The sequence below is a fragment of the Tachypleus tridentatus genome, chromosome 12 (genome assembly GCF_004210375.1).
Source record: "Tachypleus tridentatus isolate NWPU-2018 chromosome 12, ASM421037v1, whole genome shotgun sequence".
Taxonomy (NCBI): Eukaryota; Metazoa; Arthropoda; class Merostomata; order Xiphosura; family Limulidae; genus Tachypleus; species Tachypleus tridentatus.
In genome coordinates, this window is record NC_134836.1 from 65,630,400 (window position 1) to 65,642,480 (window position 12,081).

General features: G+C 33.7%; 1 long non-coding RNA gene across 1 annotated transcript; it reads left to right on the forward strand.

Moving 5' to 3' along the window:
* The first annotated feature begins 3,540 nt into the window (after positions 1–3,540).
* On the forward strand, positions 3,541–11,721 carry LOC143235216 (uncharacterized). Its single transcript, XR_013018975.1, has 3 exons — positions 3,541–3,747; positions 6,850–7,093; positions 11,194–11,721. It is a non-coding gene; the product is annotated as an uncharacterized LOC143235216 (long non-coding RNA).
* Positions 11,722–12,081: the final 360 nt, after the last annotated feature.

Genomic DNA, 12,081 nt, shown 5'->3' on the forward strand with positions numbered 1-12,081 from the left:
CACCATTGCATATAAAATTTGATCTTATGAAAGAATTTGCCACAGCTCTTGATAAGGAGTCTGCAGCCTTCAAAGAGTAGCCTAAGGGTTAGGGATGGGTGATGATGACTAGTTGTTTTTCCTCTAGTTTTACACTGCTAAATTAGGGACGGCTAGCGCAGATATTCCTCGTATAGCTTTGCCCGAAATTCAAAACAAAACAAACCAACCTCTGGACCCGACGTCTATTTGACAATAAAACGCCCTTTTTACCTATCACTTTTGATTCCTCCACCTCCACGTGGAATCATAATCTGTAGGTCATATTGGTGCATTATATTTTGGTCATCTGATTCCAAGACTTAAAACATAATAATAATAAATAACACAATGTAAAAAAATTTTACTCTTTCTTGTTTCTGGGCAGAAAGTGTTATTTCCCAATTGCTTATGCGTAAAGTAAATGGAAAAGACCCATTTTCTCTTCAAACTTTGCTTTTGTGACCTGGATAATGAAATTTTCAAAGTTACCCATTTTCCAGAACATTCCAGGTAGATTCAGTGCTGAGTAGCTGATAAAGAATTTTAAAGAATGTTGTAGAACTTCACTTATCAAGATGGGCTCTGCTTCTGCCACAATGTATCCTGTCTGTGGGAGACAACTGGAATTGCCTGTAACCCGAATGAGTGTAGCGCCTCTTCACTGATAGCTCATCCAGAAGCCCCAAAGCTGTGCTGCTCCATAAGGGGAATAAGTAACCGTCTTTACCCTGGCTCATTCGGCGCATCTTAAAGAGGAATACAAGAGCGTCAAGATTGCGAAGTGTTGAAGTATAATGAGTATGGTTGGGAGGTTATCGAGACTTCTGCAAATAAAGTTATCTTCCTGGGATGTGGTATCCAAGAAGGCTTTACCAAGCTTCCCCTTGTTATCTTTGCCTTTTTGGGACAGCAGGGACACCGCAGCGCACTACAAAAAGGGAGCACTGGCCACAAAGAACTGAGTACCAGGGGGAACCACTAGTGGAACTCCGTGAAGGTGTAGTTCCCACCATTGCACATATGTAAAATTGGGTACTTTTGAAACAATTTGTCGTCTCTGATAAGGAGGCGGCAACAAGTCATATGCGTCCATCCAACCGTTTCTCTTCAAAACAGCAAACCCAAATCCATGAAAAAGAAGACATACCAAGCAATGCCTATCTGAAAATCAGCCTTTCTTCGATCATTTTGATCAACTTTTTTCATCTCCTTTAGTTGGTTATTCGAGTTTGTGAGGTTTTAGGGATCCCTCTGTATTTAACTCTACTCCTGTCTGGTTGGTGAAAGAACAAGTGACTAGTTGGTTTTTTCTTCTTTGTAATATTGTTATTCATACTAAAATATTTGCAGTTAAGATACAGAGGACGAGTTGATGGTTTTGTTGATATCTGCCTCAGTCAGACTGTCTTTTTTCAGTTCTTTGGTTTCCTGGCATGTTTGCTCTAGGGATTTATTGAGTAGCGATACTTAGTTAGAGAGGGCTCATTTACCATCTTCTACCCTCGGGGTGTTAAGTAAAGCTCCTTTTCTCAATTACATGTTCTTTACTGGACTTCCAGAGGTGTTAAAATCATGAATTAATACAGCCCTTACACATTTATCTTTGTCATCCTTTGCTTCTTGCTCTTTCTTCAGCATCTGGCACCAAGTTGGAAGTATGGACCCTTATTGTTTCCCAATCCCACCTGTTTTCCAGGTCTATTGATTCCCACAATAGATTCCTTTCTCTTGAGGTTCTTTAGCTTGGGCAGACTGACAACAACAGTGTTAGTGACTATTCCATGGGTGGGGGGAGCATGATCACAACATTTTCTGGACATCTGAAGTTCTTTCACCAGGGATCCACCATTATCTGGCCAATCTGTTGCTTTTCACTTCCAACAGAATCTCAATAAATGGAGCTTTATTCTCAGGCTATAAGAGAATTGTTAATCAAAAAGGGCAGTAGAGAAGGTCAGTCCTGTTCTTTCAAGATTTTATTTCTATTTATTCAATGTAACTGAGAAGACAGGAGATTGGCATCTAGCCATTGTTCTGTCTCAGCACAACCAGTTTTTTAGATCCTCCTCACACTTCACACAAAAAATCCTTTTTCAACCTACCATGGCAGATTACACCAGGGCTTTGGGTGATTGGAGTTCGTTGTTACTCGATACTTATTCCAACAGCAGAATCTTCCTGTAATTTTCTCATATTTGTGCACAAAGGTCAGGTGCTGCAATTCAGGCTTTTTACCTTCTCTGGTCTTGCATTGGCACTTTTATATCTTGTAATGGAGTTGTTCAAGCTTTTTCTTCGCCAACGCTCCTTGGGGCCTAAGTGTATATCATTATATAGATGACTGGCTACTTCTAGTCAACTAGCAGAACAACACACTCAGATTTTCTTTTCAGAAGCCACAAATGATCTTTGTTATCAGACTGAAGAAATCCATTCTGTTATCAGTGCAATATCTCATTCATCTGGATATGTTTTCAATACCTACATACATCACACTCAACCAACCCCTATTCAGGCTTTTATTTCTGTCTCCATCTCCCACTGCATGGATGGTTTTATCCCTTTGGGATTTGGGCATCCTTCAGCTTCTCATTCCTTTTGAGATAAGCACATATGGGGTCACTTCAGTGGTCACTGTGCAGTTAATGGATCATGCGTTCTGATCCTTTGGATCATCCTGTCTCATTACTCATAAGCAAAATTGTCAGTTGCAAAGGTGGTTAGATTGGAACATCATCCATTACTGGGGTATCCATTCTACCATCTTGTCCTGAGATCCATCTGTGCACAGATGCATCTCTTCAGAGATTGGAGACATATTCATGATCAGGAGTTCCAGGGTATTTGGACAGGAGACGTGTCCACCCACCATGTCAGTGTTCTTGATCTCCTTGCAGTAAATTTAGCAATGGAGGTCTATCTTGGAGGGAAAAATTTTTTCATGATACATTCTGACAATTCCGCAGTAGTATCTCAGATTTCTTTTCAAGGAGACGTGCATTCTCAAAACCTTTGTTTGTGTACCTTGTATCTTCTCTACTGGGCTTATGCCCAGTAATAAATAATTTATTTAATAAATTTAAATAATTTAAAACTTTTAAATCCATTGTATTAATGTTTTAGCATTTTCTGTTCATAACTAAGTAAAAGTTGTTGACAGTACAGAACATATTAATGTTTGTAGAAACAAAAAACAATCATTTTAACCTTCGTAATCTCTCTACAGAGCAATGTAGTCCTATTCCATTTTAGAATTAAATAGTTTAATAATACTAGAAAACAAATTTACATTCATTAATTTAAAAAGTTCATGTAATAGACATTTAACACACTGAATTTTATTATTATCTACTATGTCAAATCTAGTTAACTCTGTACTATGACATTTAAATGTGTGAAAAGTTTATTTTCTTCATTGTGGGATCTACTTAATGGTGTGAAACACTTTAAGGTTTGTTCCTACACTATCAAACTAATAATGTTACAGTATATTATTTAAGGTGAAAGTATGCTATTTTCTGAACTATTAATTCAAAATTCTTACTTTTCAGGCATCATCACCTTTATTTCCAGTTTTATTGACCAAATATTCTATTCAGTTTACATTTCACCAGATGGGTCACTGAATGGATTGCTGAACTTTACTCTGTTATATTTCAATATCAGTGACTTTTCTGTTGATATGAATATCGTTTCTGAAACTGACACCAGTGTTAAATACTGCAAGTAAGTGTTAATTTTGTTTTATTGTTTTAAAGTAACAGAGCATTGAAAACAATGTGTATGTGATTAAAAACCAGTGTCATGTCTCTTTAACCCTACAGATATGGGACATCAAAGTGCACTAGTCACAACTATTTTACATACAATCAAACTTTAATTCTACTGACATGGGATATCAAAGTGAACAAGTTAAAACCATTTTATGCAGATTCAAACATTAAACCTTCTGAAATGAGACATCAACTGCACAAGTCATAACCATTTTACAGATTCAAACATTAATTAAATTACTTTTCATGATATATGCATGTTGAAACAGACTAAAAATATCGTAGTACAACCATGGTTAAAAAAAACAACACAAATCCAAAATAAAACTTTTAAATAACTACAGATTTTACCACTCATATCAGTACAGTTAGTAAACCTAGTCCTCAGTGTTAATTATTTTTTATAAATAAGGGAATTAAAAAAGAAGCAGAAGAATTTAAAACAAATTTTAAAAATATTTCAAATTTAAACAACTTCTTAAGATCAACTGTAATATTGAGCAATAATTCAAACTTCATTTAAGAGTCAAGGAAGGGTTTTTATGAAGTTATTAGACCATAAGGTTATATCTCATGTTACTGGCTACTACCATAAATCTATCTGATCTTTCACAACTTTAATGTTTGTACCTCACCACCAGGGGAAGCTTGTGTTAATTTAATAATAGATACATACTTAACATCAACATGCTCTAGCTAGAAGATAAGTTGGCACATTAACTAAAATATCATAGTTGAACTACATGATAGAAGGAATAGTAAAACACTAAATGAAACTACAACAAAATAAAAGTGGAGTTTGCTGTCTCACAGTGTTAATAAACTTGATATCAAAACACAATTTATAATTTATTACATGTATTTTACTTTCTGATTTCAATAATAAATAAATAAATTCTCAGTCTGTATCTTACTCCATGATTTGATGATGCTCTGACTTGTTATTTATAGATGTTTTTGTCTTCTCTTCTGGAAATGTATACAACATAACATAAACACATACAAACTAGAATATACAATTTCAACCTAAATGACATATCTCTTCATTATCCTCTGTTCTTCAAGAAATGTCTGTAATTCTCTTTAACGTTGCTATTGGACATCTCTATAAACAATGAAAAGAGTGTATTCTATACATAAGTCAGGCAAATTTTTTTTTTTATTTTGTCAGTCAAAGCCAATACTTCACGAAGCTCACCTGATGGATTTAGACAATTAATGTTGCTTTAAGCAGTAAAGAATTTGTTTTTTTTTATAAACCTGATTGTAGGTCAGTTAAAAATTACAGTAGTTTTAGAATTCTATTCAAGTGCATTATTTAATATTTTTTAATGTAACATAATTATTCATAGTACTAAACAGAAATAGCATTATCCTTCTATAAACATAAAAAATAATTACGAGAGATTTCATTATATTCACCATTGGTTTCATTTTTTTATTCTAAAAGAAGTAACATTTGCACAAAACTTTAATGGATTTTTCTCTGAGGAAGATGGAAGGATTGTTTCTAGATTCTGTTTTGTGTGCAATAACAAAGTTATACATCTTCAAGAGAGAGAACTTTACTGACTTCATCTTCTGCAACATTTGAATCAACTACAACTACTCTTTTAATGACTGTATTTCAGGATTGATACACAAATATTGTTTAAATAAAACACAATAGAACTTGAAGATAAAACACTTGGATGATGTTATTACTTTCCTGCTCGTACAAATCTATTAAAATTTTCCAGGCATCGGATCCACAAAGTTCCAACAAAATATCCTCACCCAACATGATTTCAAAGGAACGTTTTTTGGAAGGAAACTATAGAATTATTTTCTTACAATTAGATATTGCTAACAAACTTGCATATTGTTGTTCATATAAGAGCACAAAATGTACTTAGTTGTTTAAGTTAGCAAGTTAACTTTTTTAAAAAAACTTAACTGAGTACAGATAATTTTATGGTAAAGTAGAAATTTTATAAAATGGAAAACATCAACTATAAGTTGTTTAAAATACTGGCTTCTATTTTAAAGTCATTTTGTTTCATGATTTCTCCATTCATGTATCAAGACTAGAGAGCCCCCAACAGTAAACAACAAGTATGAATACAAGTCAATTTATTGGCATCTCGTTGTAGCTCACTTGGCTTTCATTGTTATTTTTGAAGTTGGAAATAATTTGTTTTCCAATTATAAATCTTATTTTGATTGGACTTAATTACAGTTAGAGCTCATTTTAGTTTATATTAAAAAGAATCAATTTACAGTAGCTTTTACTTTAGGATATAAAATACAACCTTCTTTCTTCAAAAGATAGAATATTTTTTAAACCTTAACAATATTTGTAAATAAATTGAAAGTTTTGTAGAACTAACCTTAGACTTTCAAAGATTTTAAAAAATATATCTCAGGTGTGTGTGTGTGTATTATCATTCCAAGAGACTTTATTTAACCAAAGTTTTCAAAACAAATATGAAGTGTGAATAGCTTTTATTAAATCACCTTTTATTTGTAATTTAAAGTTTTTGAGGAAGCTAAACATATGTTTTGGTGTACACAAACCCACAGAACCAGTTGAGAAATACTATATTAAATTAACTTCAGGGGAGTTGAAAACTTTTTAATATTTACTGCGACTGAAAATGTATAAACATTATAGTTGTTTTTAATGAAACAACATAAATAGGCTATAATAGGTAATATATATTAACACAGCCAGGACAATCCTAGAATGTTTATAAAATCTTCAGTTACATTTACCAAATTATCCTTCACAAAATGGATGGATTGGATTAATCATTTTTGTTATAAAACTATCCTTTTTTATTACCCAATTTTATAAGTGTTAGATTTTTTTTGTGGCTTCTGTTCATCCAGTATAATGTTTGTCACACTGATACTTTTCTGAATGACTATACATGCTCATTAGTAATTTAAGAAAAATTCATGATTTAATCATTGTTGAGAAAGTTTTATAATCTGTATTGGTTAAACAGTGTTATGTAAAAGGATTATGTTTTAGAAACTGCTCCAGTGAAACTTATGTTTTTATTTCTTTTAGAGTCTTGTTTTTATCATCACATCCTTAATTCGTTGGTTGATCCCTGACATTCCAAAGTCTTTGAAACTTTAAATCATAAATGGAAATAATATCATCAATAATATTATTGAAGAAGAACTAAGAAGAGTGAAGGATGGTGAGGTTCGAAGTAGAGATAAGGCATGACTTCATAACATTGATTTACAGATTAGTAATATTTCACAGAATATACTCAACAGAATAACAGCACATTCAGTTAATTGATGTAAGAGCTAGTTTGTTGTGTTTGACTTTCAAACTTTCATCCAAATAACTTGATATTGTATTTTCAAATTTATGTATGTATTGATACTGACCTATAAGTTTTTAAAGTTTTAGCGGATTACTTGAAAGTTACATAGTTCTATAGAAAAAAATGGTAAATGTGCATTACCCACACTAAATGCGGTCCTATAAAATGGTTCTGGTTCACATAAATTTAAAAATCTTTGAATATTTCCCAGGTAGTTGTTTATTGATACTTAAAGATTTACTATGTGATATCTGACCAAAAGTATTAAATGCCCCAAATATAATAAATTATTCATCATATTATCTTTAGTTCCAAAACACACTTATTTTTGCTGCCACTTATAACTGTTACTCAACCACCGGATTTCAATCTTTACCCATCTAAGCATCAATATGATTTTTCTCTCTTGCTCCAGTCTTGATACCACACTCAGTTGCCCTTGGCAATATACCATCCTCCTACATCAGTGCTCCCTCTATACTGGTAGTGTATATCAGCTTCTCATTTAGATAATGTTATCACTTTTTCTTGACAGAATGTTTAGACACTGTTTTCTTCACACACGTGCAGCCTCTTAGTGGCGCATAGTGCTAGAATTTGGGTTTCAATGCTCATGATGGGCAGAGCAAAGATAGCCCATTGCATTGCTTTGCATTTAATTTCAAACACACAAAACATAAGTGCTGCAACAATTAACATACTAGGTTGTGATTTTTGTGTCACTTTTTCTGGATAACTCATTATTTGAAAAAAAGAAATTGTGACACACCATTTTGAGTCATGAATTCACAGGTTACTATTTCTAGTATGGAGGCTAATCAGCCCTCCTTTGTTCTTTTTTTTTAGTATCTGTCAAAGATCAGAGGGGTCATTCTCAATTGAGGCTATCTGTGATCTTATTCGTTGTAAGATGAAAACTTGTATTTGGTTTTGGGATGTCTCTCCAGGGGGTTCTGAGGCTGAAGAGAATTTGGATTTTTTTTTTTTTCCCCAGTGCCTGTGTTTACTAGGTCAGCTTCTCAAGAGACCATATAAGACTCTGACAGCCAAGGAGTGGGATAAATCTTTCTCACTGATTCTTTGGATAGATGTTTCTCATCTCTAAGACCAATCAGACAGAGATAATTTGTGTCCTGTAGAGCCCTGAGGCATTATGTGCCTAACACTAACTTCTTTTGGGATGATGGAACTAGAGTCTTTGTTCATTGATATTCTTCAGTTTCCTGATATTTGTTCCCAATTATTTAGATAAGTCAGCTTTGCAAATTGTTCTGTGTTGCTTGTTCTGGACTTTCCTTCCAGGCAAGGAAACTTCTGAGAGCTGCATCTCATCAGATTTGTGAGATTTCTATATCTTTAGCTGCCCATTTGAGGACATTGTATGGACTATTATAGAGCCTTCTCTCAATACTTTTCAATCGCATTCTTTATATTATCTGGCAGTTTCTTCCTCTGAGAGTTTTCAACTACCCTTTGTGTCCATTTGGACAACATCTGCTAGATTACAAGGAAGAATGAGCATTTTGTGTCCCTCTCTTACATCTCTTAATTTTCACAGTCCCTTAACCCCATTTATTTTCACTGGATCCCACTCTGTGGCAGTTTTTGACCAGATAGGTGTGCTTTTATTAGTCCAGTTTTACACTAACAACTAATTTAATTGTACTTACTACCAATTGTAACAAGCTTTGTAGAAATAAGCTGTTTCATAAGATCATCCAGAAGCTTACCAAATGGTATTACTTATAGACTATCATGAGTAAAGCTAAAGGGGATTCTGCTCATCCCTGCCATTCATCGGTTTCAATAAATTTTACTTTTTTCAAATTTAGGGAATTTAGTTCACCTATTTCATTGTTTCCAGAACACTGTTCCTCAAGACTCCCCCAGTGTGCACTAGGTCCCAGATACTACTAGTAGAGTTAGGGAGTTTTTAACACATCCAGTTTCCAGTCATTGGGGTGGTGAACAGAGGCTTTTCCTTCAGAGTGTTTGAGTGTTTTCATCTGATATTGGAGAAGAGGGCAAAGTTGAAAGCCCATCCTATTTGGATCCCTGGATGTTGATGGGAGTGGTACTAGCCTTCATAGGAGCTTACTCATAATACCAGTTCTGATTTTATGCTAAGCTAAGGTGTGCATGGCCTTTCTTTTTCATCAACATCAGTTTAGTATATTGTTCAATGAAGAAGGTCCACTATCTCGTTGTAATTCTGAATGCAGAGTGTTCCCATCCTTGGTTGAGTACATTGTTCCAAGTTCTCTCCATACTTTCTGAGGCAAGTGGAGTGCTCCTTTCCAACTCAGTTGGGAAGTGAGAATGACTGTTCATAATTCCAGACTGAATGAGTTTTGTTCTTCTGGTCATGTAAGGCATACACAATCCCATCGTTCTGAGACTGAGGTGTTGCCATTTGGATTTATTCAGGTTTAGGAGAAATTTTTTTCCACTTAGGTGTTGCTTACTTTTTCATCATGTTCTGATTGTTTGAAATGCATCACTCTATGGCTACGGGCTTGGGATCCAATCAAAAGTATATCAATATGTAACACTATGACTCAGTTTCCCTTGCCATCAGTGTGTGATACAGAGTCCAAGACCTCTTAATTCCAACCCTGAGTTTTGAAACCTTGGCTATGGGTTGGGATTGGCCTATAATTATGATTTCTCATGTACTATTCCACCTTGATACAGGAATTAGACACTGTGTAAAGAGCATACCTGTTCTGGATGTAGTGTGGTTACCTCACTTGAGTACTACTATTAACTTGGTACTTCCTTGATATATGCAGATGCTATTTGTCTAAATAATGCCAGCATATCCACTTTCTCAATGTGGGTTTCTAGCTACATTTGGTAGTGGAGGTGGGTTTTGGAAGTTAATATTTTCCTAAATTGAAAACGTATTTCTAATAATACTCACATCTGCTAACACTCTCCCACCATTCCTTTCCACTGAAAGCTGGAGTTAAAGACTGGAATTGTATCAGTCTCAAAAAACTGATAAGATTTTCTGAATGAGGTGCTTATATACAGTACCAGGATAAAGGGAGCATTGATGTAGGTTGAGAGTATAGTACCAATGGCAGTTGAGAGTGATATAAAAAACTGGAGCAAGAAGTAAAACATCAGACCAATGTTTAGATGCACAAAGAGCAAAACCCTGATGGTCAAGTAATAGCTATAAGTGTGAGTGGAGGTAAATTATCGGAAGTACATTTTCAATTTAGAAAAATGTTAACATAAGTTATTATTGGTCTGTGTAGAATTTGAACAAGGCAGAGTCTATTTCTGTTTAAAATGCATGTAAACAGGTTGATAATAACATCTAATCAAATATTTGTGGTGAGTGAAGTCCAAAATTAAGTCTAACAGGGAAAGTTTTCCGACACTTATATACCCCAAGAATAAGTCAGTGATGAATACTGTATGTTATTTAGAAGATTTCTGTTTTTACTTAACATTTGATGTATGATAACCTCAAAGACCAAACTTTCTTAAATCTTATACAGAAACAAATAACTTGTTTCTGTTTATATACTTAATGTTCACACCATCTTTGTGACAGCAGTTTTAAACTATCTTGTAGTTTGTGTTATAACAATGATGTTCTCCTTTGTAGAACGTTTTTAAGTACTTAAAGTTGTAAGAATATTGTGTTCAATATTTTGATAGATAATGATCTTGTGTCTTTTAATGTTTTATGAGGACGTGTTTTTTGTTTTTAACCAAATTTCTACATTTCACATATCTTTTAGAACAGAGGTCAGCAACCTTTTGGGTCTTGGGAGCCAATCTGAATTTAGAACAAGAATATTGCAGGAAATCAAAATAAACTCTTATGTTACATACAAACACTTAATGAAATACCAGATAAGTAAAACTAAAGAAAATGTAAATTGATTATAATATTTACAGAGTGTTCGTTTAATAAGATTGGTGCTGTTACATTGTTTCATTTCTTTCTCTGAAGTCTGTTTCCCAGCTGGTCAAATGTAATTTCATGTTCAGTTTTCTACTATTAGTACTTAGCACAGGTTGTTTCTGATGTAGGAAAATGTCTGAATATACAGGTAGAACCAAACATTGTTAAGATGAGAAGATGATACTGTGGAAGTGGAAGACCATTCCAGGGTTGGAGAATAGAGTTATATTTGTGCCCCAGTTTCTTCAAATCAATCCAATTGTATAGTTTTGGGAAAGTTTCTAGATTAGTGCTTAGCATGTCAAACTTCTCAAGCCAGGTGCCTGGATCCTTAAGATCACCAACTTCCAGTTCTAAATCTCCAATTATGATGTTGGAAATAATCATCTGATCCAATTGTTCCACACAAGATTCATGTTGGCAGATACAAACTTGAACAAGGTGATGTGCTCGCAGAAGTCTAAAGAACAAGACTTGAACAGTGTTACAATCTGTTACAGTTACAAATTGTTATCAACTTTGTCATTTGTGTATGAATCTCAAACTTGTGTTCAGAGTTTGTGTTTCAGAAACACCATTGTTAAGATAATGTTTACTCTTTGAACTGTTTTCGTGTCTCCACAATGTTAAGTTCCAGTGTTTTAAAATAATGGTAAATCAGGAATTAAAGTTTTGAATTTTTACACTGGCCATCACTTTTTTAAAATCATTGTTAAATAGGTTTAGTAAAAAAAGCTATATTTTTAAAAAAGATCTTGAACTAAATTTTGTTCAGAGGAAGTTTATCTTAACCCTCCTTTCTTTAGTTTAAAATTTATCATGTATATTGTTTTATCAGTATCAGTAAATGTTGGTTGTCATAATTTTTTTTAAGTACGCTGTCAAATTATCAACAGAAAAAAATTCTTTATATGATTGTAGCAAAGAGTAAACTAAAGTTATTTGATTAACTCCAAGGAAAATTCTTTGAACTTAGTAGAAACTTCAGTTTATGAATTATTACTTACTATTATAAATGTGTGCATTATTAAAAAAT